This window comes from Pristiophorus japonicus, chromosome 3, assembly GCF_044704955.1.
Source record: "Pristiophorus japonicus isolate sPriJap1 chromosome 3, sPriJap1.hap1, whole genome shotgun sequence".
Taxonomy (NCBI): domain Eukaryota; kingdom Metazoa; phylum Chordata; class Chondrichthyes; family Pristiophoridae; genus Pristiophorus; species Pristiophorus japonicus.
In genome coordinates this window covers 59,298,398-59,325,204 of record NC_091979.1, presented here as the reverse complement: position 1 = coordinate 59,325,204, position 26,807 = coordinate 59,298,398, and the positions used below count along the sequence as shown (strand labels likewise).

Sequence of the window (26,807 nt, the reverse complement as noted above, 5' to 3'; positions counted from 1 at the left end):
GATGAATACATGGCTTGAGGAATGGTGCAAGAGCGAGGGATTCAAATTCCTGGGATATTGGAACCGATTCTAGGGGAAGTGGGACCAGTACAAACCGGACTGTGTGCGCCTAGGTAGGACTGGAACCGATGTCCTTGGTGGAGTGTTTGGTAATGCTGTTGGGGAGGGTTTAAACTAATATAGCAGGGAGATGGGATTCTTTGCAGGGAGATAGAGGGAAGTAAAATGTGGGCAGAAGCAAAAGGTAGAAAGGAGAGGGGTGAGAAATCAAAGGCAAAAATCAAAAAGAGCCACATTACAACATAATTTTAAAAGAACAAAGTATGCAAAAAATACACTCTGTGTCTCTGAAGGCTCTGTGTCTCAATGCGATGAGCATTCGTAATAAGGTGGATGAATTAACTGCGTTGACAGCTGTTAATTCAGTATTCAGGAAGGATAGACAGAAAGGAAAAGGAGGTGGGGTAGCGTTGCTGGTTAAACAGGAGATTAAGGCAATAGTAAGGAAGAACATTAGCTTGGATGATGTGGAATCTGTATGGGTAGAGCTGCGGAACACCAAAGGGCAGAAAACGCTAGTGGGCATTGTGTACAGACCACAAAAGAGTAGTTGTGAGGTTGGGGATGGCATCAAACAGGAAATTAGGGATGTGTGCAATAAAGGTACAGCAGTTATCATGGGTGACTTTAATATACATATAGATTGGGCTAACCAAACTGGTAGCAATACAGTGGAGGAGGATTTCCTGGAGTGTATAAGGGTTTTCTAGACCAATATGTTGAGGAACTAACTAGAGAGCTGGCCATCCTAGACTGGGTGTTGTGTAATGAGAGAGGATTAATTAGCAGTCTTGCTGTGTGAGGCGCTTTGGGGAAGAGTGACCATAATACGGTAGAATTATTCATTAAGATGGAGAGTGACACAGTTAATTCAGAGACTAGGGTCCTGAACTTAAGTAACTTCGATGGTATGAGATGTGAAATGACTAAATGACTGGCGAATGATACTTACGGGGTTGATGGTGGATAGGCAATGGCAGACATTTAAAGATCACATGGATGAACTTCAATAATTGTACATCCCTGTCTGGCATAAAAATAAAATGGGGAAGGTGGCTCAACCATGGCTAACAAGGGAAATTAGGGATAGTGTTAAATCCAAGGAAGAGGCATATAAATTGGCAAGAAAAAGCAGCAAACCTGAGGACTGCGAAAAATTTAGAACTCAGCAGAGGAGGACAAAGGGTTTAATTAGGAATGGGGAAAATAGAGTATGAGGGAAAGCTTGCAGGGATCATAAAAACTGACTGCAAAAGCTTCTATAGATATGTGAAGAGAAAACGATTAGTGAAGACAAATGTAGGTCCTTTGCAGTCAGAATCAGGTGAATTTATAATGGGGAACAAAGAAATGGCAGACCAATTGAACAAATAGTTTGGTTCTGACTTCACTAAGGAAGACACATATAACCTTCCGGAAATATTAAGGGATCGAGGCTCTAGCGAGAAGGAGGAACTGAAGGAAATCCTTATTGGTCAGGAAATTGAGTTTGGGAAATTGATGGGATTGAAGGCCGATAAATCCCCAGGGCCTGATAGTCTGCATCCCAGAGTACTTAAGGAAGTGGCCCTAGAAATAGTGGATGCATTTCTAGGATGCATGGTGGTCATTTTCCAACATTCTATAGACTCTGGATCAGTTTCTATTGATTGGAGGGTAGCTAATGTAACCGCACTTTTTAAAAAAGGAGGGAGAGAGAAAACAGGGAATTATAGACCCGTTAGCCTGACATCAGTACTGGGGAAAATGTTGGAATCAATTATTAAAGACATAATAGCAACGTATTTGGAAAGCAGTGACAGGTCCGGTCTAAATCAGCATGGATTTATGAAAGGGAAATCATGCTTGACAAATCTTCTAGAATTTTTTGAGGATGTAACTAGTAGAGTGGACCAGGGAGAACCAGTGGATGTGGTGTATTTGGACTTTCAAAAGGCTTTTGACAAGGTCCCACACAAGAGATTAGTGTGCAAAATTAAAGCACATGGTATTGGGGGTAATGGATTGACGTGGATAGAGAACTGGTTGGCAAATACGAAGCAAAGAGTAGGAATAAACGGGTCCTTTTCAGAATGGCAGGCAGTGACTAGTCGGGTACCGCAAGGTTCAGTGCTGGGACCCCAGCTATTTACAATATACATTAATGATTTAGACAATGGAATTGAATGTAATATCTCCAAGTTTGCAGATGACACTAAGCTGGGTGACAGTGTGAGCTGTGAGGAGTATGCTAGAGGCTGCAGAGTGACTTGGACAGGTAAGGTGACTGGGCAAATGCATGGCAGATGCAGTATAATGTAGATAAATGTGAGGTTATCCACTTTGGTAGCAAAAACTGGAAGGCAGAATATTATCTGAATGGAGACAGATTAGGAAAAGGGGAGGGGCAACAAGACCTGGGTGTCATGGTACATCAGTCTTTGAAAGTTGGCATGCCGGTACAGCAGGCTGTGAAGAAGGCAAATGGCATGTTGGCCTTCATAGCGAGAGGATTTGAGTATAGGAACAGGGAGGTCTTACTACAGTTGTACAGGGCCTTGGTGAGGCCACACCTTGAATATTTTGGTCTCCTAATCTGAGGAAGGACATTCTTGCTGTTGAGGTAGTGCAGCGAAGGTTCACCAGACTGATTCCCAGGATGGCAGGACTGACATATGAAGAAAGACTGGATCGACTAGGCTTATATTCACTGGAATTTAGAAGAATGAGAGGGGATCTCATAGAAACATATAAAATTCTGACGGGATTGGATGCAGGAAGAATGTTCCCGATGTTGGGGAAGTCCAGAACCAGGGGACACAGTCTAAGGATAAGGGGTAAGCCATTTAGGACCAAGATGAGGAGTAACTTCTTCACTCAGAGAATTGTGAAGCTGTGAAATTCTGACCACAAAAAGTTGTTGAGGCCAGTTCTTTTGATATGGCCCTTACGGCTAAAGAGATCAAGGGGTATGGAGAGAAAACAGGAATGGGGTACTGAAGTTGCATGATCAGCCACGATCATATTGAATGGTGGTGCAGGCTCGAAGAGCCGAATGGCCTACTCCTGCATCTATTTTCAATATTTCTATATTTTAACGCCGGGAAAAAATAGTGCAGCCCGCCCACTTTTTTTGGACAGAATCATCAGAATGGGCGAAATCAATGCCCATAATATTGCCCAGCTTTAATTTCCACACTGATTTAATGCCGAGATTCAATAATACTGTGGATATCTGAACGGAATATATGGAATTAAGGACAGTAAGGTAAATGGGATATATGAAAATGTATAAGCCATGGAAGAATAGCTGGGAGAATGTCAGATTGCAAATAGTGCAACATCAGCATAGCTAACAGTCTTTCTCAAAGTTTCAAGTCACTAATCCTGCCAATAATATATAATTGTAACATGAAATACATCTGCAGAATTGCAAGGTCTCAGTTAATAGTCACACCATTAGATTGAAACATTTAGAGGCAATGCTTGAGCTTTCAAGAAGAACATCTCATATAGATTGACTAATGAGTGGCTGAGTTAGACTGTCAATCCATTTGTATTTTGTTATCTGATTTCAAAACTGTATAACTGTTCACGCTTTACGATGTAACTTCACCTATCCGTAGGGAGTGTGTACGCTCTATCCAGAGAGTATATCTTCTGTCTGATAGGTCTTACTGGCCGGTAATAAAGACTGCTTTGTTCAAAGCACAAGAGGTATTCGACTCAGTAATTTTACTGAACCAGATTGAGGTAAAAGAATCCAGGAATTTACATTTGGTGTCAGAAGTGGGATCTCAACGGACGACTGCCGAAAACTTGCGAATTAAGAGCCAGACTAGCCTTGGGCGAGACGAGGGGAAAATGGCCACTGGAGTGAGTATGATTTCAATACTGCTCCAGTTTCCCCTGGTTTCAAAAGTCTGAGGAAAGTTTAGCCACTCGCTGGTTCTCAGGTAGTGTCTGAACGAGATCCAGGACAATCTGGTGAATACCTTTCAAACTTAGAATAGGGATAGAGATAGGGAAATTGCGCGATGACGCAAACCAAGCGGCGACTTGGAAAGATAGGTTATAGTTAGAGCTAGATAGGGATAGGTGATCAATCATGGATCCAAAAATTAATAGGAAAGAAAAGAGACTCTTGTGAATGTCTGTTTAAATGAGAAATGCTTCTGTGATTGTTACTGTAGAAAAAAAGCCGGGGAGTTGTGGTTTGTTTTATCTCAAACAGAATGAAAGTTTGTTTTAACCCTTCGTAGTGTTGTCCTGTATGTGGGAAGTTTAAGAGTGTGAACCTTATTGAATTACGTATATTCGGATGATAAGTTACGGAGCCAGGAAATGCACAAAGGATAGGTTTGTTGAAAAAAAAGAAAAAAATTACATAGTTCCGGTGGTTAAAAAAAAGAGAAAAACTTGTTGAAAGAAAACATTCAGAGAAGGCACAGCAAAACAACTGAGATGGATTCAAAAGGATTTAAAAAAAAATTATATTAAATAACACGACCTTGAGGCTGGAACAATTGAGATAACGAAAAGCAGTCCACAGCCTACGTGCCAGACTTCTCTCCAGTCATGGAAAAAAAAGTTACGTACTAAATAGGTGCTGAAAGAAAAAAATGTTCTGAGATTTTAAATTATGAGAAAAATTCCACTGCAGTAAAAAAAAATAAAATCACTCCTGTCCAATTGGCAGAACAACTCCATTAAATTAGGGCTTTCATTGACTGATTGGATATAAACTGCGCAGTAACGCGAAAGGATAGGGAAATTTGGAGACTGAAAGAAATTAATTGAGGCTCATAAGAAATCAAATTTAGAAACTTAGGCTCACAGGGAATAAAATGGGGATTTAAATAGAGGATAGGTGTTCAACTCAGGTACGACGAAGGGACCTTGAATATCACTTGGCCCGTCTAGGCTCTGATTGAATTTTTTTTAAAAACCCCCGCAGCAACTCGGAAGGTAGGGCCGACGCGAACGCGCAGTGCCGTAAATGCGCAGTGAAGTGAACGCGCAGTGACGTCAACGCGCAGTGACGTAGACGCGCAGTGACGTAAACGCGCAGTGACGCCGACGCGTCGTGACGCAGAGGCGCAGCAACGCGAATCGCGAAAGTCAGTGCTAATGTCAGTAAGTCTTTGTAAGTCTTAAGTGTTTAGAGTTTTAAGTAAAGTTTTAAGTATTGAAATCGCGCGGCGACGCGGGTAAGTGTTAGAAGTCTTTGTCTATTTTGTATTGAAATCGCGCGGCGACGTGAACCACGTGGCGACGCGGGTAAGTGTTAGAAGTCCTTGTTTATCTTTTAAAGTTTTAAGTATCTTAACTCGCGCGGCGACGCGAGCCATGGGTCGACGCGGATTGCGCGGCGACGTGAACTGCGAGGCAACGTGGATTGCGCGGCGATGTGAACTGTGAGGCGACGTGGTAGTTTTAGTATCCTAAATCGCGCGATGACGCGAACCGCGCGGCGACACGGGTAAGTGTTAGCATTAGTAAAGTTTGGTTATTTGGAGTTAGTTAAAGTCAGTGTTAGTTTCTGTAAAGTCTGTGTCTATTTTTAAGTTTGTTTAAATTGCACGACGACACGAACGCATAGCGACACAGTAATATGAGGAGCAGCGTGAAAATGGGTAATCAGTTAGATAAAACCACGGTTGCGGATAGTCCGCTACAAAAGTTATGTGAGGAATTCCCTGAAAACGCTGAAGACGTTAGAAAATTATCAGGAGCCCTGAATAAATTATTAGGGGATGGCCAGTGGCCTCTAGGTGACACTAGAAGCGTAGAGTTAGCAAAAAAAGCACAGGGATTAATTTGGAGAAGGGGACGAGGAAAAGGGGATAAAAACTTAATTGCAGCCTGGCGACATTATTGTCAGAAATTAAAAGATGCATCACTTCTATCGAGTTGGCAAACAAATGCTATTAAATTAGGACTTTCATTGACAGAGGGAACACATGTTAAAACTGTAGACGTCTTAAAGAAAGAATGTGCGCACGAGAAACTTGCTAAGAGATCCTCTGGGACCTTTGAGAAAGGTATTGATCAACTACGAGTTAAAATGGCTGGCATTGTGTTAGCCGAGGCTGATGATGAAATTGATGAGCGCCTCCCGCACCCCCTGGCCTCTTGCTCCAGTCCTCTTCCCAACACCCTCCACCTTACACTCCGGCGAGAGGAGTTAAAAATAACCCCATACCACCAAAGCAACAAACCCGAACTGACTCCTCATCCTCTGATAGCGATTCGGATCCCCAGTTTACAAGCAGTATAGCTGAAAGGACCAGATCTCACACTCGAAAGGGCAGAACTATATCTCAACATCACAAACAGTCCCGTAAATCTTCTAGTCAATCTACCAGTCCAAGTTGTGAAAGACATAGCAAACACCCCCGCCGATCGAGACGCAGAACTGTCAAGCAGTCAGACAGCTCTGAAACATCCTCCGGCCTAGAAATGATTTCCAAGATCCCAAAGTCCCGACACCAATTCCCTGTCAGACCAATGCCAAACCCTGATGCACAACAAGCTGCAGACCACCTCTCTATAGATGTCTGTGATCTTCAAACAACTATTTGATTGCTCACGCTATCCGGACAGATGGAGAGGACAGTTAGATATTATTGGCAGGAAAAGAAAGGGGAGGGGGGAGGTGCGCCCCCAACCCGGGTCAAGACTGAATACATGACTAGAAAGGAAGAGCCATCTCAGGAGGAAGGATCAATAGAACCGTAGTGTTGCATACAGGATTGGATGGATAAGCAAGGATACGGTTATACTAAACAACCAAACGGGCCGAGCCCTGCTAATAAACCTCCCTATTGTCCCTGGCATGGTATGGGAAGAGGCCGGGACTGGGTAAGAGGAATTGACTGTTTTAATTGTGAGCAGGAAGGACATTGGAATAAAAATTGCCCCTACCGTCAGCATGGAAAAGGAAGAGGAGGAAGAGGAGGGGGGCAAGGGGGGAGAGGAGGATCTTACACTAACTTCTCCCAGAAACAACCCCTTTGGTCAATTGTCCCCCGATTGACTACGCAGCTTGATTGTGCAGGGATCCTCCCCGGACGACGAACCCATTCTGAATGAGTGGCAACCCTTTTTGATAGATATGGGAGCCTTCATGTCTTCTGTACAATCAAAGCTTAAACTCCCTGCCTCTACTGAAACACAGGAACTTTCAGGATTCTTGGGACAAATCTCGACATTCCCGGTGTCAGAACTAGTTAAAGTGGGTTACCAAGAAGAATTGGTAGAACATCGATTTGTCATCACTACCAATCTGGACTGTAACTTGATGGCTAGAGACCTCCTTTGCAAATTCCAGTTGCATTTGGAGTGTGGAGATGATGGGATTATTGTAAAACAGGAAACCATTAAGCGGCAGTATTATACCACTAGAACCCCTCAGTGGTGGTCTCTGGACCTGCCGTAGGCATCCTATCACGTGACCCTAGCATACGATCCCAGTGGAAAGAATCAGGACCTGCAGAACTTTTATCAGGATCACGAAGGGGAAGTGAAGGGAATTCTATTAAGGCCTAGAGTGACTGAACTGGAAAGAGAGGCAGATTTTGTGGAAGTGGATAAGAATCTGTGGAAACAGCCCCTAACAATAGCACCGCATATTGCTCGTGAAGTATTAGCCCTTCACCATGCTAAAGATTTGGGAGTTATGGTACGCAAGGCCATAGATGAGGCTGACCCTACCAGCCGGGATGTGCAAATCGTAAAACATGGCCGAACAGTCCAATTTCATGGGGACCCCGAGAAGGTCTTAAGGACTCTACAGCATCATACTGGCTCCGGCATACCTGACTATGTGGATCCTCATGTGTGGGCAGAGAACCCCTCCCAAGTGGGTTATACTCCCATTGATCCGATTGAGATCCCAGTGCAGGGCAATCCGACAGAACCCACTGAAATCACAGGCAATCCTAAACTGACCTTTTGGCACTGTACTGCAATTAATCCGGCCTGTTTTCTTACTGAGCCACCCCAAGATGAGGAAGAACCCAGTCATGATTGTTTATGTATGTTGATGGAAGTACTTCTATTAATCCAGAAGATACACGAATCTCAGGATACGCCATAGTAAACCAGGAGAATCAGGTCTTGGAATCTGCTGCTTTGAAACCGCCTATTCTGCTCAACAAGCTGAACTATTTGCCCTCACCCGAGCCTGTATCTTGGCCAAAGATCTCAAAGTCGATATCTATACCGACTCTAGGTATGCCTTTGGGGTGGCCCATGATTTCGGACAATTATGGAAAAATAGGGGATTCCTAACCTCACAGGGGAATGAGATATCTCATAAACAGTTAGTATCTGATTTGTTGCAAGCCCTCATGTTCCCCAAACGCATTGCCATTGTCAAATGTACCGCCCATACTACCGGAAATTCTCTGGTTGATATAGGGAATCGTTGTCCTGACCAAGAGGCCAAACAGGCCTCTCGTGACCAACAGATGGTAGTGCCCAAAATTATGAGTCAGACTAAAAATCCTGCAAAAGATAAGTTAGCCTCGGAAAAACCAATGCCAACCATCCAAGATGTTATAAAAGCACAGGAGGACGCTCCTGAAAAAGATAAACTGTTGTGGAAATATTATGCATGTACTTATGACAATGTTTCTAAACTCTGGACCACTCCCGCGGAACAGACTTGCATGTCTGACGAGTTGGCCTCATGGGTTATAGAATGTCTGCATTTTGCTACTCATTGTGGAGCAAGGGCATCAAGTGATACGCTTTTGGCTACTTGGTGGCACCCTAGACTCCAGGCGCTCATCCAGAACATCAGTAGTCGTTGCCTGGTTGGCCAGCAACATAATCCAGGGAAGGGAGTCCCCTGTGATTGGGGTAAACAGCCCCTACCCGAAGGTCCCTTTGAGACATTTCAGTTGGACTACATTGAGTTGCAAAAAGTTCAGTGTTACAAATATGTGTTAGTAATAGTAGATGTGTTTAGCAGATGGATTGAAGCCTACCCTAACCTGGACAATAAGACTCAGACTGTTGTTAAGGTGTTAATGAGGGAAATTGTTCCTAGATATGAGATCTCAGCTAGACTGATGACCACCTATGTTCTTTCTCTGACTCAGGCTCTGCGACTAGTTCACAACCAGGTTCAAGATGCTCACCTCGACCTCCCAGTTTTACCCGAATTATCCCTCGTGGCACCAGGGAAGTATGGATTTGGAAGGGATTAGAGCCACAATGGGAGGGGCCTTTTTAGGTGTCACTCACTACCCCCACTGCAGCCAAGGTTGAAGGGAAAAGTGCCTGGGTTCACCTGCACCACTGCAAGCTCATCACCATTTAAACAAATTTTGCTGGTTAGTCTAATTCCTGTTTCTGTTCCAGATCTCCTCTTCCCCATAGCTGAACAAGGCAGTTGAAGGAGGATCAGTTTGAACTTTTACCCGTAAGACAGCCAAATACACTGACGGAGACCTGAAGAAGGGAAACGGGAAAACAGAACTCTTTTTATCAGCTAAATAATTGGACTATTTATAAGATGAGACTGTGTCTGTATGCCACTGTCTACATAATAGTGTTGATATGACAGTTCTGGCGCACGGGAAGAAAGACAAAGGCGAGAGCTCCATGTAAACACCTTTTTGTATATGTCTTACGTTTATGCGGAAAAAGGGTGCTTCACTCGATGCTGGGTGTGTTCACATATCCCTATACATTCCAAAGGGGGAATTCCTTTGTGCACCGTTCCACTGACCCTAACTGAGACTGTTAGATGGATTCAAAGAAACGATATTGGAACGGGCAGCTAACCGCACTGCTGAGGCTCTGGAGGGCATCACAGCTGAAATGGTAGCGATAAGGACCGTAGCATTACAAAACCGAATGGCCCTCGATTACCTGTTAGCTGAGAAAGGGGGAACGTGTGCCCTGATAGGATCTAAATGTTGCACTTACATTCCTGATAGTTCAGAAAACATAACCCACCTTGCCGATCACATAAGGAGGGAGGTGAAGAAGTTATCCACACCAGCAAAAGAACTTAGCAGGTTTGATTGGTTTCTGGGTGGATCTTGGAGATCCTATCTAATACATGGGGCAATTGTTCTCATCGTAATAATAATTACCTGCTGTTTGATTGTTGGTTGCCTTAACCTCTGCTGTAAAGTAATGACAAGGTTAGCAGACCCTCTTGTGGTCAAGGGTTCCCAGGTTATGATCCAACAAACTAGAGAACTACTCAACAATGCAATACTCCTAGAATGATCCTAAATGTTATCATAGAATGATAAAAGGGGGGATGTGGATATCTGAACGGAATATATGGAATTAAGGACAGTAAGGTAAACGGGATATATGAAAATGTATAAGCCATGGAAGAATAGCTGGGAGAATGTCAGATTGCAAATAGCGCAACATCAGCATAGCTAACAGTCTTTCTCAAGGTTTCAAGTCACTAATCCTGCCAAATAATATATAATTGTAACATGAAATACATCTGCAGAATTGCAAGGTCTCAGTTAATAGTCACACCATTAGATTGAAACATTTAGAGGCTATGCTTGAGCTTTCAAGAAGAACATCTCATACAGATGGAGTGTGTACGCTCTATCCAGAGAGTATATCTTCTGTCTGATAGGTCTTACTGGCCGGTAATAAAGACTGCTTTGTTCAAAGCACAAGAGGTATTCGACTCAGTAATTTTACTGAACCAGATTGAGGTAAAAGAATCCAGGAATTTACAATACCACCCAACTTTTTTTTGTCGTAAAGAGCATATTTTCCGAAACAGTGGCCATGAGATCGCCCAGCGTCACTTTCACCACCTTGGACATATATCGCCCACAAGAGCGCTCGCCCAAATAAACGGCCAGAAAAAGTGGAACTAACCGGAACTAATCACAGCGCTATGGGCGCCATGTTCTACATCACATGTCGCATCCTTTAAAAGGCTGCTGTGCTTCAACCTTGGGGGAGTTCGGATGTACTCTGGAGGTCGTTGGAGTTGACTTCAACATCTCTGCAAACCTCTTGACCATACTGTGACCGATTGGAATTGAATCGGTGCCTTCGTTTGGACATTCCTTGTTTGTGACCAATTGATGGAAAACAGAGAGCTATTGCCATGGGGCCTGTCCTTTCTCATCCTCTCTTGGTGACCAATTACATGCAGCCGACCCGAGGTCGTCAAAGCTACGCTCCACAGCATTATGTGCCCAATGTAAGATGTGCCAGGCTGATGAGGAGGACCAGATGCTATATCCCCCTGCAAGTAGAGGGAGAAGCAATCTTACCTCAACTTTCCCGACACCACCTGTCTTCGGAGACTGCACTTCCACAAAGAGGTTATCACTGAGATATGCCAGCTGATAAGGGGAGATCTGCAGCCTCGGGTTTTTTTCAGGCCACAGCTGGCGACATTTGTGGACTTTCTCAGCATGCCACACATTGCTGCATTAGACAGCACTGAAGCTCTGTATGCACGCAGGAGGGACCTGATCAGCTGCCCTATGACCAGGGAGGCAGAGTGAGAGGGCTCTAGGATTCTCCAGAATTGCCGATTTCCCCAAGGTGCACGGAGTAATAGACTGTACACACATCGCGATGTGGGCAGCTTTTTAAGATGCTGAGGTTTTCAGGAACCGCAAGGGATTCCATTCCCTGAATGTCCACTGGTTGTCGATCACCAGAAAATTATACTGGCAGTGAATGCTCAATATCCGGGCAGCAACCTAGATGCTCACATCCTGCGTGAGAGCACTGAATCTGACTTGTTTAACAATCAGCCACAAGGTCAATGTTGGATGCTTGGTGACAAAGGATATGGCCTCGCCACCTGGCTGATGACCCCGCTGTGTGACACCCACACCAAAGCCGAGAGGTGATACGAGAGCCACAGAGCGACTCGCAATATCGTGCAGCAAACCATTGGCGTGTTCAAGCAATGCTTTCGATGCCTGGACCACTCAGGAGGCGAGCTCCAGTATCACCCTGAGCAGGTACCTCAATTCGTGGTGGTGTGCTGCATGCTGCACAACTTGGCTATCAGGAGGGGACAAGAATTGCCTGATGAGTCTGACAGTCCACCTCACCAGAGAGAGGAAGAGGATGAAAAGTTGGACGCTGACATCAGACCAGACAATCAGGCTGACGCGGAAGCCATGCCCCTGCCCCCCCTATAGATTGCATGAAAGGGCCCATGGTAGCATGATTGGTGCAAGAGCCTTACTTCAGGAGCTCATCAATGAGCGCTTTGCCTGAAAGAACATTGGCGTTATTTACAAGGCTGACACACTGCTGGGTGTTCAAGTCATACAGCAATGGTGGGCATCACCTTGGTGACAGTTAAAGTTTAAGTTGATTGAAGTTAAGTGTAATTATATCCTTTGCTGTTAAGGAATCACCAGTGTGTAGCGGTGCAGCTATCTGAGCCAATGAGCAACAAGGTTTTGTTAAATAAAAAAACATTTAAACTGAATAATTGTCTTAAATCATCAGTATTTCTGTAAAAATCAACCCTTCCCCCCCTCCCCCACCCCGCTTCTCATCCCCACCTCTATCCCTTCCCTTCCCCTCCTGACTCTAAGCCGCCTGGCCGAGGAGCTCCTCAGGCGATGCTTCATTGAGGGGCGGGGGCGTGACGGTCGAACTGCTGCTTGGACGGATACGGGAGAGGACGGTCCCGAGGTGGAAATGTGCTCCGAGCCAGAAGCAAGATGTTGCTGCTGGCTTGCATGTAGGGTTGGCAATGGGATTGCGGCCCCTTGAGCTGCAGTGCCGCGCTCCGGGACCACTGAGAGCCCTCTGCCACCAATGTTCCTGGCTACCAGCTCCAGGGCCTCCACCATCCCTTCCATGTTATATCTTATTTGTTGGACAAAAACTTGGTGCCAACTATGTTCTTGGTGCTTAGTTGGCTTTTTGCTGCTGGTGAATCTCCCTCGTGCCTCCCACAACAGCCAGACAAGCACACACCACAGCCACACATGCCTTCAGTCCCTCTGAGTTCCCTCTTTCTCTGTCTCCTCTTCTGCGCATGTCATGATGACCCTTGACCTCCTGAATCGCAGAAATCGAGTATTGCCGTGGCATTGCTAAGGAGCGCGACACTTTACGGTTGAAGGTTAGCGAGATTTAACACTACCGCTTATTTCATATCGCTCGCGGTAACGTCCATTTTAAAAAATGGAGACTAGGTGCTTTGAGAATGGGCGAGAAGCCGGTGATCTGAAAACCCTTTTTTACCGCCCATGCCGGAAACAACGCCCATTTTTGGGCGTTAAGCACAAAAATGGAAAATCTAGCCCAAAGTCTCAGAATAAGGGGCCGCTGATTTAAAACTGAGATGATGAGAAATTTCATCTCTCAGAGGGTTGTAAAGCTATGGCATTCTCTGACCCAGAGAGCTGTGGAGGCTGGGTCAATGAACATACGCAAGGCGGAGATAGACAGATTTTTGAGCGATAATGGAGTAAAGTGTGATGGGAAGTGGGCAGGAAGAACCTACAAGAGAGCAAGCTATCTTAGATCTGGTCCTGTGTAATGAGACAGGAAAAATAAACGATCTCCTAGCAAAAGATCCTCTCGGAATGAGTGATCACAGTATGGTTGAATTTGTAATACAGATTGAGGGTGAGGAAGTAGTGTCTCAAACGAGCGTACTATGCTTTAACAAAGGGGACTACAGTGGGATGAGGGCAGAGTTGGCTAAAGTAGACTGGAAACACAGACTAAACGGTGGCACAATTGAGGAACAGTGGAGGACTTTTAAGGAGCTCTTTCATAGTGCTCAACAAAAATATATTCCAGTGAAAAAGAAGGGAGGTAAGAGAAGGGACAACCTGCCGTGGATAACCAAGGAAATAAAGCAGAGTATCAAATTAAAGACCATTGCATATAAGGTGGCCAAGGTTAGTGGGAAACTAGAAGATTGGGAACATTTTAAACAACAGCAAAGAATGACAAAAAAGCAATAAAAAAAGGAAAGATAGATTATGAAGGTAAACTTGCGCAAAACATTAAACAGATAGTAAAAGCTTTTATAGATATATAAAACGGAAAAGAGTGACTAAAGTAAATGTTGGTCCCTTAGAAGATGAGAAGGGAAATGTGGAAATGGCTGAGACCTTAAACAGTTATTTTGCTTCGGTCTTCACAGTGGAAGACACAAAAACCATGCCAGAAATTGCTGGTCACAGGAATGTGGGAAGGGAGGACCTTGAGACAATCACTATCACTAGCGGGGTAATGCTGGACAGGCTAATGGGACTCAAAGTAGACAAGTCCCCTGGTCCTGATGAAATGCATCCCAGGGTATTAAAAGAGATGGCGGAAGTTATAGCAGATGCATTTGTTATAATCTACCAAAATACTCTGGACTCTGGGGAGGTACCAGTGGATTGGAAAGCAGCTAATGTAATGCCTTTGTTTAAAAAAAGGGGGCAGACAAAAGGCAGGTAACTATAGGCCGATTAGTTTAACATCTGTAGTGGGGAAAATGCTTGAAACTATCATTAAGGAGGAAATAGCGGGATATCTAGATAGGAATAGTGCAATCAAGCAGATGCAGCATGGATTCATGAAGGGGAAATCATGTTTAGCTAATTTACTGGAATTTTTTGAGGATATAACGAGCATGGTGGATAGAGGTGTACCGATGGATGTGGTGTATTTAGATTTCCAAAAGGCATTCGATAAGGTGCCACACAAAAGGTTACTGCAGAAGATAAAGGCACGCGGAGTCAGAGGAAATCTATTAGCATGGATCGAGAATTGGCTGGCGAACAGAAAGCAGAGTCGGGATAAATGCGTCCTTTTCGGGTTGAAAATCGGTGGTTAATGGTGTGCCACAGGAATCGGTGCTGGGACCATAACTGTTCACAATATACATAGATGACCTGGAAGAGGGGACAGAGTGTAGTGTAACAAAATTTGCAGATGGCACAAAGATTAGTGGGAAAGCGGGTTGTGTAGAGGACACAGAGAGGCTGCAAAGAGATTTAGATACGTTAAGCGAATGGGCTAAGGTTTGGCAGATGGAATACAATGTTGGAAAATGTGAGGTCATCCACCTTCAGAACAAAAACAGTAAAAGGGAATATTATTTGAATGGGGAGAAATTACAACATGCTGAGGTGCAGAGGGACCTGGGGGTCCTTGTGCATGAATCCCAAAAGTTTAGTTTGCAGGTGCAGCAGGTAATCAGGAAGGCGAATGGAATGTTGGCCTTAATTGCGAGAGGGATGGAGTACAAAAGCAGGGAGGTCCTGCTGCAATTGCATAGGGTATTGGTGAGGCCGCACCTGGAGTACTGCGTACAGTTTTGGTCACCTTACTTAAGGAAGGATATACTAGCTTTGGAGGGGGTACAGAGACGACTCACTAGGCTGATTCCGGAGATGAGGGGGTTACCTTATGATGATAGATTGAGTAGACTGGGTCTTTACTCATTGGAGTTCAGAAGGATGAGGGGTGATCTTATAGAAACATTTAAAATAATGAAAGGGATAGACAAGATAGAGGCAGAGAGGTTGTTTCCACTGGTCGGGGAGACTAGAACTAGGGGGCACAGCCTCAAAATACGGGGGAGCCAATTTAAAACCGAGTTGAGAAGGAATTTCTTCTCCCAGAGGGTTGTGAATCTGTGGAATTCTCTGCCCAAGGAAGCAGTTGAGGCTAGCTCATTGAATGTATTCAAGTCACAGATAGATAGATTTTTAACCAATAAGGGAATTAAGGGTTATGGGGAGTGGGCGGGTAAGTGGAGCTGAGTCCACGGCCAGATGTTGAATGGCGGAGCAGGCTCAAGGGACTATATGGCCCACTCCTGTTCCTAATTCTTATGTTATGTTCTTATGTAAGTGGAACTGACTCCATGATCTGATCAACCATGATCTTATTGAATGGCAGAGCAGCCAATAAGATCGAGGAGCCAAATGGCCTAATCCTGCTCCTATTTCTTATGTTCTTATGACCTCCTCTCTCACTATGTTTTTCTCGTCTAATATTTCACACTTCTCCACCTCGATAGTAGTGTCTGCATCACCCTCTCTTTTATGAAAACAGACACAAAGTATTGATTAAGAACCATACCCACATCTTCCACCTCCTCACACATTAACCTCATGGTATCTAATAAGCTGTACCCTTTCTTTAGTTATCTTCTTGCTGTTAATATATTTATGAAACATCTTGGGGTTTTCCTTGATTTTACTTGCCAAGAATTTTTCATGCTCTCTCTTTGCTTTCCTAATATCCTATTTAATTTGATCCCTGGACTTTCTATACTCCTCTGGAGAGTCTGCAGTATTTAGCCCTCGGTATCTGTCATAAGCCTCCCTATTTTTCTTTATCCTACCCTGTATATCTCTCGACATCCAGGGGGCTCTAGATTTGTTAGTCCCACCCATTTTTTTAAAGGGCACATATTTGGCCTGAGCCCTACGATCTCCTCCTTGAATGCCATCCACTGCTCTGACACTGATTTACCTTCAAGTAGCTGTTGCCACTATGGCCAAATTATTTCTCAGCTTAGCAAAGTTAGCTTTTCCCAAATTTAGAACTTTTATTTCTGGTCTATCCTTGTCCTTTTCCATAACTACCTTAAATCTAACTGAATTATGGTCACTAGCACCTAAATGCTCTCCCACTGATACCCCTTCCAGCTGCCCAGCTTCATTCCCTAAAAATAACTCCAGAACCAGCCCCTTCCGTGTTGGGCTTGCTACATACTGGCTAAAAACGTTCTCTTGAATGCATTTTAGGAATTCCGCACCCTCTATACCCTTCACATTCATTTTGTACCAGTTAACATTAGGATAGTTGAAATCCCCTACTACTACTGCCCTATAGTTTTTGTACTTCTCAGACGTTTGCCTCAATATTTGCTCTTCTATCTCCCTCTCACTGTTTGGGGGTCTAGAGTACACTCCCAGTGCTGTGCTCATCCCTTTTTTGCTTTTCAGTTCAACCCATATGGCCCCATTTGATGATCATTCTAACATATCTTCCCTCTTCACAGCTGTAATAACAATACCGTGACACCCCCTCACTTTTAACCCCCCTCTCTATCCCGATTCAGAGGTGGCAGTTCTACCAATTGATACATAAGAACATAAGAAAGAGGAGCAGGAGTAGGCCATTTGGCCCCTCAAGCCTGCTCCGCCATTCAATAAGATCATGGCTAATCTGATCATGGACTCAGCTCCACTTCCCTGCCCGCTCCCCATAACCCTTTACTCCCTTATCGCTAACAGGGACTGAATTTCCCTCTTTCCAGCAGTATAATTGGAGGGCAGGACTTTTACCCAACCCCCAGTCTCTTGCCATAACCCCAACACTTTTTCCTGGATCGGGGTTAATTAAACAAGCAGTGCAGACTCCCCGATACCAGAAGTCAGGGGGTGCTGCAGTGGGAACACCAGTGCAGCACCAGATGACCACTGCTGCATCATTTAAAGGGTCAAAGAATCCTGAAGATGAAAACGGCCCCAGGCTTTGTCGGCTTCCACCTCCGCGTAGGTCTGCAAACGTATGTTCTGGGGCCCATTTGGAGGTCTATTCTTTTATTGATGGTAACAGTCTTACCACTATTACTTTGTGCCCAAGGAGAAAAGCAAAGAGAAACAAAGGAGCTAAGCAAGAAAAAACAGTAAGGAAAAGATGGCTTGATTATATTGGGTGGTCACAGATTGATGGTGAGAATTGATGGTGACTCTTGAGAAATATGTGGCTCAGCCAATGAGAAAGGATGGCAGTCACATGAGCCGGACACCTGAAAAGATTAAGATTTTCATGGAAAATGATCGTAACCATGGATCTATGAATCTGACTTAATTTTTCTTGTTTCCTCATTAATTCTCAGTCCGATGTGTACAGTGCAATATGCAGAAAAGTCATCCAGAGAATAAAGGGAGATGTAGGTTTTGATGTGTATCTGTAAAGCATGCATTCCCATGGTCCGCCACCAGGGAGCGCATCCCCTGAAGTCCCAAGGGATCCCAGCATCCCTCGGGAGCACTGTATATAAGCCGGCCCCTAAGGCCTGTTCCTCACTCTGGAGTGTCTTAATAAAGACTGAGGTCACTGTTACTTTAACCTCCCTGTGTGCAGTCTCATCTGTGTTAGGAACACAATAACTGGCGAGGAGAATACGAATCCAACGCAATGATGCAGCAAACTGTGGGCATCCTGGAGAAGTTCTCGGAGGGTGACGACTGGAATGTCTATGTCGAATGGCTAGACCAGTAGTTTGTAGCCAATGAGCTGGACGGAGAAGGAAGCACTGCAAAAAGGAGAGCGGTCCTCCTCACAGTCTGCAGGCACCGACGTACAGCCTCATGAAGAATCTTCTGGCTCCGGTGAAACCCACAGATAAGTCATATGAGGAGCTGTGTACACTGGTTCAGGAGCATCTTAACCCGAGGGAGAGCGTGCTGATGGCGAGGTATCAGTTCTACACGTGCCAACGATCTGAAGGCCAGGAAGTGGTGAGCTACGTCGCCGAGCTAAGGCGACTTGCAGGACAATGTGAGTTTGATGGCCACCTGGAGCAGAAGCTCAGAGACTTTTTTATACTGGGCATTGACCACGAGACCATCCTACGAAAACTTTTGACTGTAGAGACACCGACCCGCAGTAAGGCCATTGCGTTGCACAAGCATTTATGTCCACCAGTGATAACACCAAACAAATCTCTCAGCACACAAGTGCAAGCAATGTTCATAAATTAACTGGAACTGTGTTTGCGAGCAGAAATGTACAGGACAGAAACCACGAGTCTGCAACTGCCAGCAGGCCTCAGGTGACCCAGATGACTCAGAGTCCGCAACAAAGGATGAATGCAAGGCAATTCACACCTTGTTGGCATTGTGGAGGCTTCCAGTCAGCCTATTCATGCCGCTTCAGAGGGTATGTTTGCAAGAGCTGTGGAACAATGGGGCACCTCCAACGAGCTTGCAGATGAGCTGAAAGCTCTGCAAAACCTGCTAACCACCACGTGGCAGAGGAAGATCGGTCCATGGTGGATCAAAGCAATTTCAAGCCTCAGAGAGAGGAGGCAGATGCTGAAGTACACAGGGTGCACACATTTTCAACGAAATGTCCACCTATAATGCTAAATGTAAAATTGAATGGCTTACCCGTAGCCATGGAACTGGACACTGGCGCTAGCCAATCCATCATGAGTAAAAAGATGTTTGAGAGACTGTTGTGCAACAAGGCACTCAGACCAGCCCTGAGCCCCATCCACACGAAACTGAGAATGTGCACCAAAGAGCTCATCACTATCCTGGGTCGCGCCATGGTCAAGGTCACCTACGAAGGCACGGTACATGAACTGCCACTCTGGATTGTCCCGGGCGATGGCCCCACACTGCTTGGAAGGAGCTGGCTGGGCAAAATCCGCTGGAACTGGGATGACATCCGAGCGCTATCACATGTCGATGAGGCCTCATGTACCCAGGTTCTTAACACATTTCCTTCCCTTTTTGAGCCAGGCATTGGAAACTTTTCCGGGGCGAAGGTGCGGATCCACTTGGTCCCAGAGGCACGACCCATTCACCACAAGGCGCAAACGGTACTTCACATGATGAGGGAGAGAGTGGAAATCGAGCTGGACAGGCTGCAATGCGAGGGTATCATCTCCCCAGTGGAATTCAGCGAGTGGTCCAGCCGGATTGTTCCAGCACTCAAAAGTGATGGCACGGTCAGGATTTGTGGCGATTCGAAAGTAACTATTAACCGTTTCTCGCTACAGGACCAAAACTCACTACCTCAGGCAAACGACCTATTTGCGGTGCTGGGAGGAGGCAAGACATTCACCAAGCTCGACCTGACTTCGGCCTACATGATGCAGGAGCTGGAGGAGTCTTCGAAGGGCCTCACCTGCATCAACACGCACAAGGGACTGTTCATCTACAACAGATGCCCATTTGGAATTCGGTCGGCTGCAGCGATCTTCCAGAGAAAAATGGAGAGCCTACTCAAGTCGGTACCACACACGGTGGTTTTTCAGGACGACATATTGGTCACGGGTCGGGACACCGTCGAGCACCTACAAAACCTTGAGGAGGTCCTCCAGCGACTGGATCGCGTAGGGCTGCGACTGAAGAGGTCAAAATGCGTCTTCATGGCAGCAGAAGTGGAGTTTTTGGGAAGAAAGATCGCGGCGGACGGCATTCGGCATTCGGCCCACAGACACCAAGACAGAGGCTATCAGGAATGCGCCCAGGCTACAGAATGTCACGGAGCTGCGGTCGTCCCTGGGACTCCTCAACTATTTTGGTAACTTCCTACTGGGGCTAAGCACCCTCTTAGAGCCCCTACATGTGTTATTGCGTAAAGGTGAGAACTGGGTATGGGGAAAAAAAACAAGTAATTGCTTTTGAGAAAGCCAGAAACATTTTATGCTCCAACAAGCTGCTTGTATTGTATAACCCGTGTAAAAGACTTGTGCTAGCATGTGATGCGTCGTCGTATGGAGTCGGGTGTGTATTACAACAAGCTAACGTTGCGGGGAAGTTGCGACCTGTTGCCTATGCCTCCAGGAGCTAGTCTGAGGCTGAGAGGGCCGACAGCATGATTGAGAAAGAGGCATTAGCGTGTGTTTTCGGGGTAAAGAAAATGCATCAGTACCTGTTTGACCTCAAATTTGAGCTGGAAACCGATCACAGGCCCCTCATATCCCTGTTCGCTGAAAACAAGGGGATAAATACGAATGCCTCAGCCCACATACAAAGGGGAGCACTCACGCTATCAGCGTATAACTATACCATCTGTCACAGACCAGACACCGAGAACTGTGCGGATGCTCTCAGTTGGCTACCATTGCCCACCACGGGGATGGAAATGGCGCAGCCTGCAAACTTGTTGATGGTGGCGCAGCCCACAGACTTGTTGATGGTCATGGAAACATTTGAAAATGATAAATCACCTGTCACAGCCCGCCGGATTAGGACTTGGACCAGCCAAGATCCTCTGCTGTCCCTAGTAAAAAAACTGTGTGCTGCATGGGAGCTGGGCCAGCATCCAGATTGAAATGCAAGAGCTAATCAAGCCATTCCAGCGGCGAAAGGACGAGCTGTCCATTCAGGCAGACTGCCTGTTGTGGGGTAACCACGTAGTGCTAAAAAAAAGGGCAGAGAGACGTTCATCTCGGATCAAGGAGGAGGCGTGAGTCCGAGGCAGCGTCCGAGACCTATAAAGGCCGCGAGAGGCAGCGGGAGTTCGTGGTCCAGGAGTGAGTCCGGGGCTACATCCGAGGCCTCCAAAGGCCAGCCGGTGCAGCTGCAGGGAGAAGGCAAAAAAAGTCGAAAGAAAGCGAAAGGTGACTTCACAACCAAGGGGGTAAGTGATTGGCTGGTGATTGGTAAGTAGCTTTTCTTTTTTCTTTTCTCTATCAGTAAGTAACATTTAGCATTATTGTTGTCAAATTAAGTTTATCTAAGGGTTAAATCATTACAGTTCAGCTCAGACACATGTTATGCTCCCCCTGTACTATGTGGGAACTCAGGGACGCTTCCCGTGTCCCTGACAACTACGTGTGCGGAAAGTGTATCCGCCTGCAGATCCTGACAGACCACATTGCGGCACTGGAGCTCTGGGTGGATTCACTCTATAGCATGCACGATGCTGAGAATGACGCGAATAGCACGTTTCGCAAGTTGGTCTCACCGCAGGTAAAGGGTACACAGCCAGATAGTAAATGGGTCACCAACAGGAAGAGCCGTGCAAGGAAGGTAGTGCAGGGGTCCCCTGCGGTAAACCCCCTGCAAAACTGATACACCGCTTTGGGTACTGTTGAGGGGGATGATTCATCAGGGGAGGGCAGCAGCAGCCAAGTTCATGGCACCATAGGTGGCTCTGCTGCACAGGAGGGCAGGAAAAAGTGGGAGAGCTATAGTGATCGGGGTTTTGATTGTAAGGGGAATAGATAGGCATTTCTGCGGCCACAACCGAGACTCCAGGATGGTATGTTGCCTCCCTGGTGCAAGGGTCAAGGATGTCTCGGAGCGGGTGCAGGAAATTCTGAAAAGGGAGGGTGAACAGCCAGTTTTCATGGTGCACATAGGTACCAACGACATAGGTAAAAAAATGGGATAAGGTCCAAGGAGACGAATTTAAGGAGCTAGGAGCTAAATTAAAAAGTAGGACCTCAAAAGTAGTAATTTCAGGATTACAACCAGTGCCACGTGCTAGTCAGAGTAGGAATTGCAGGATAGCTCAGATGAATACGTGGCTTGAGGAGTGGTGCAGCAGGGAGGGATTCAAATTCCTGGGGCATTGGAACCGGTTCTGGGGGAGGTGGGACCAGTACAAACCGGACGATCTGCACCTGGGCAGGACCAGAACCAATATCCTTGGGGGAGTGTTTGCTCGTGCTGCTGGAGGAGTTAAACTAATATGGCAGGGGGACCGGAACCTTTGCAGGGAGGCAGAGGGAAATAAAAGGGAGTCAGAGGCAAAAGATAGAAAGAAGAATAGTAAAAGTGGAGGGCAGAGAAACCCAAGGCAAAAAACAAAAAGGGCCACATTACAGCAAAATTCTAAAGGGGCAAGGTTTGTTAAAAAGACAAGCCTGAAGGCTCTGTGCCTCAATGCGAGGAGTATTCGCAATAAGGTGGACGAATTAACTGCACAGATAGCAATTAACGGATATGATGTAATTTGCATCACAGAGACATGGCTCCAGGGTGACCAAGGCTGGGAACTCAACATCCAGGGGTATTCAGCATTTAGGAATGATAGATAGAAAGGAAAAGGAGGCGGGGTGGGGTTGCTGGTTAAAGAGGAAATTAATGCAATAGTAAGGAAGGACATTGGCTGGGATGATGTGGAATCGGTATGGGTGGAGCTGCGGAATACCAAAGGGCAGAAAACGCTAGTGGGAGTTGTGTACAGGCCACCAAACAGTAGTAGTGAGGTTGGGGACAGCATCAAACATGAAATAAGGGACGTGTGCAATAAAGGTGCAGCAGTTATCATGGGCGACTTTAATTTACATATAGATTGGGCTAACCAAACTGGTAGCAATGCGGTAGAGGAGCATTTCCTGGAATGTATTAGGGATGGTTTTCTTGACCAATATGTCAAGGAACCAACTAGAGAGCTGGCCATCCTCGACTGTGTGATATGTAATGAGCAAGGACTAATTAGCAATCTTGTTGTGCGAGGCCCCTTGGGGAAGAGTGACCATAATATGGTAGAATTCTTCATTAAGATGGAGAGTGATGCAGTTAATACAGAAACTAGGGTCCTAAACTTAAGGAAAGCTAATTTCGGCGGCATGAGGTGTGAATTGGCTAGAATAGACTGGCAAATTATACTTAAAGGGCTGATGGTGGACAGGCAATGGCAAACATTTATGGATCACATGGATGGACTTCGACAGTTGTAGATTCCTGTCTGGAGTCAAAATAAAGCAGGGAAGGTGGCTCAACCGTGGCTAACAAGGGAAATTAAGGATAGTGTTCGATCCAAGGAAGAGGCAGATAAATTGGCCAGAAAAAGCAGCAAATCTGAGGACTGGGAGAAATTTAGAATTAAGCAGAGGAGGACAAAAGGTTTAATAAGCAGGGGGAAAATAGAGTACAAGAGGAAGCTTGCCGGGAACATAAAAACTGACTGTAAAAGCTTCTATAGATATGTGAAGAGAAAAAGATTAGTGAAGACAAACGTAGGTCCCTTGCAGTCGGACTTAGGTGAAGTAATTATGGGGAACAATGAAATGGCAGACCAATTGAACAAATACTTTGGTTCTGTCTTCACGAAGGAAGACACAAATGACCTGCCTGATGTACTAGGGGACCAAGGGTCTAGTGAGAAGGAGGAACTGAAGGATATCCTTATTAGGTGGAAAATTGTGTTGGGGAAATTGATGGGATTGAAGGCTGACAAATTCCCGGGGCCTGATTGTCTGCATCCCAGAGTACTTAAGGAAGTGGCCCTAGAAATAGTGAATACATTGGTGATCATTTTCCAACAGTCTATCGACTCTGGATCAGTTCCTATGGACTGAAGGGTAGCTAATGTAACACCACTTTTTAAAAAAGGAGGGAGAGAGAAAATGGGAAATTATAGACCGGTTAGCCTGATATCAGTAGTGGGGAAAATGTTGGAATCAATTATAAGAACATAAGAACATAAGAATTAGGAACAGGAGTAGGCCACCTAGCCCCTTGAGCCTGCTCCGCCATTCAACAAGATCATGGCTGATCTGGCCGTGGACTCAGCTCCACTTACCCGCCCACTCCCCATAACCCTTAATTCCCTTATTGGTTAAAAATCTATCTATCTGTGACTTGAATACATTCAATGAGCTAGCCTCAACTGCTTCCTTGGACAGAGAATTCCACAGATTCACAACACTCTGGGAGAAGAAATTCCTTCTCAACTCGGTTTTAAATTGGCTCCCCCGTATTTTGAGGCTGTGCCCCCTAGTTCTAGTCTCCCCGACCAATGGAAACAACCTCTCTGCCTCTATCTTGTCTATCCCTTTCATTATTTTAAATGTTTCTATAAGATCACCCCTCATCCTTCTGAACTCCAACGGGTAAAGACCCAGTCTACTCAATCTATCATCATAAGGTAATCCCCTCATCTCCGGAATCAGCTTAGTGAATCGTCTCTGACCTGTCCAAATCACCCTGCAGCCTCTTAGCATCCTCCTCACAGCTCACACCGCCACCCAGTTTAATGTCATCTGCAAACTTGGGAGATATGACACTCAATTCCTTCATCCAAATCGTTAATGTATATTGTAAATATATATATTTGCAATATATTTACAATGAGTGGGTAAATGCATGGCAGATGCAGTATAATGTGGATAAATGTGAGGTTATTCACTTTGGAGGCAAAAACACGAAGGCAGAATATTATCTGAATGGTGGCAGATTAGGAAAAGGAGAGGTGCAACGAGACCAGGGTGTCATGGTTCATCAGTCACTGAAATTTGGAATGCAGGTACAGCAGGCGGTGAAGAAGGCAAATGGCATGTTGGCCTTCATAGCTAGGGGATTTGAGTATAGCAGCAGGGAGGTCTTACTGCAATTGTACACAGCCTTGGTGAGGCCTCACCTGGAATATTGTGTTAAGTTTTGGCCTCCTAATCTGAGGAAGGACATTCTTGCTATTGAGGGAGTGCGGCGAAGGTTCACCAGACTGATTCCAGGGATGGCTGGACTGACATATGAGGAGAGATTGGATCAAGTGGGCCTTTATACACTGGAGTTTAGAAGGATGAGAGGGGATCTCATAGAAATTTATAAGATTCTGACGGGACAGGACAGGTTAGATGCGGGTCGATTGTTCCCGATGTTGGAGAAGTCAAGAATCAGGGGACACAGTCTTACGATAAGGGGTAGGCCATTTAGGACTGAGATGAGGAGAAACTTCTTCACTCAGAGAGTTGTTAACCTGTGGAATTCCCTGCCGCAGAGAGTCGTTGATGCCAATTCATTGGATATATTCAAGAGGGAGTTAGATATGGCCCTTACTGCTAAAGGGATCAAGGGGTATGGAGAGAAAGGGGGAGAGGGGTACTGAGGTGAATGATCAGCCATGATCATATTGAATGGTGCAGGCTCAAAGGGGCGAATGGCCTACACCTGCAGCTATTTTCTATGTTTCTATGTTTCTATCTCTACAGCACACACCCGGGTATAGTAATGATGAAAGCGATAGGCAGATCCCACGTGTGGTGGCCCGGTATCGACTCTGACTTCGAGTCCTGTGTACGGCAATGCAGTGTGTGTGCTCAGTTGAGCAACGTGCCCAGAGAGGCACCACTGTGTTTGTGGTCCTGGCCCTCCAGACCATGGTCGAGGATCCATGTCGACTATGCGGGCCCGTTTCTCGGTAAAATGTTCCTGGTGGTGGCGGATGCTTTTTCAAAATGGATTGAATGTGAAATAATGTGGGGAAGCTCCGCCACTTCCTGAGGGCCATGTTTGCCACCCATGGCCTGCCTGACATATTGGTCAGTGACAACAGGCCATGTTTCACCAGTGCCGAATTTAAAGAATTCATGACCCGCAATGGGATCAAACATGTCACCTTGGCCCCGTTTAAACCAGCCTCCAATGGGCAGGCAGAGCGGGCAGTACAAACCATCAAACAGAGCCTTAAACGAGTCACAGAAGGCTCACTCCAAACCCGCTTGTCCGAGTACTGCTCAGCTACCGCACAAGATCCCACTTGCTCACATGTGTGCCCCCAGCTGAGCTACTCATGAAAAGGAGACTTAAAACCAGATTCTCGCTGGTTCACCACAACCAGCATGATCAGGTAGAGAGCAGGTGGCAGCAACAAATTGTCAACGATGGTCGCGCCACTGTATCACGGGAAATTGATCTGAATGACCTTGTGTATGTGCTAAACTATGGGCAAGTGGATCGCGGGCACGGTGATAGCTAAAGAAGGGAGTAGGGTGATTGTAGTCAAACTAGACAATGGACAAATTTGCAGAAAGCAGCTGGACCAAACGAGGCTGCAGTTCACAGATTGCCCTGAGCAACCCACAGCAGGCACCACCTTTTTCGAGCCCACAACACACACCCAAAGGATCAACGACACCACCCCGGACCAAGAAACTGAATCCATCACGCCCAACAGCCCAGCAAGGCCAGGCTCAGCCAGCAGCCCTGCAGGGCCAACAACATGCCAGCCCAGCGAGGGCACAGCCAACACACCAGAACAGACATTTGTACCGAGGCAGTCCACCAGGGAAAGTAAGGCTCCCGATCGCCTCACCTTGTAAATATTTTTCACTTTGACTTTGTGGG

The 26,807-nt window shown here is 45.8% G+C and overlaps 1 protein-coding gene across 1 annotated transcript in view; it reads right to left on the bottom strand.

Moving 5' to 3' along the window:
* Window positions 1-26,807, bottom strand: part of LOC139253819 (low-density lipoprotein receptor-related protein 1-like) — a 2,398,725-nt gene that overhangs the window by 1,415,596 nt on the left and 956,322 nt on the right. The window lies entirely within an intron of this gene.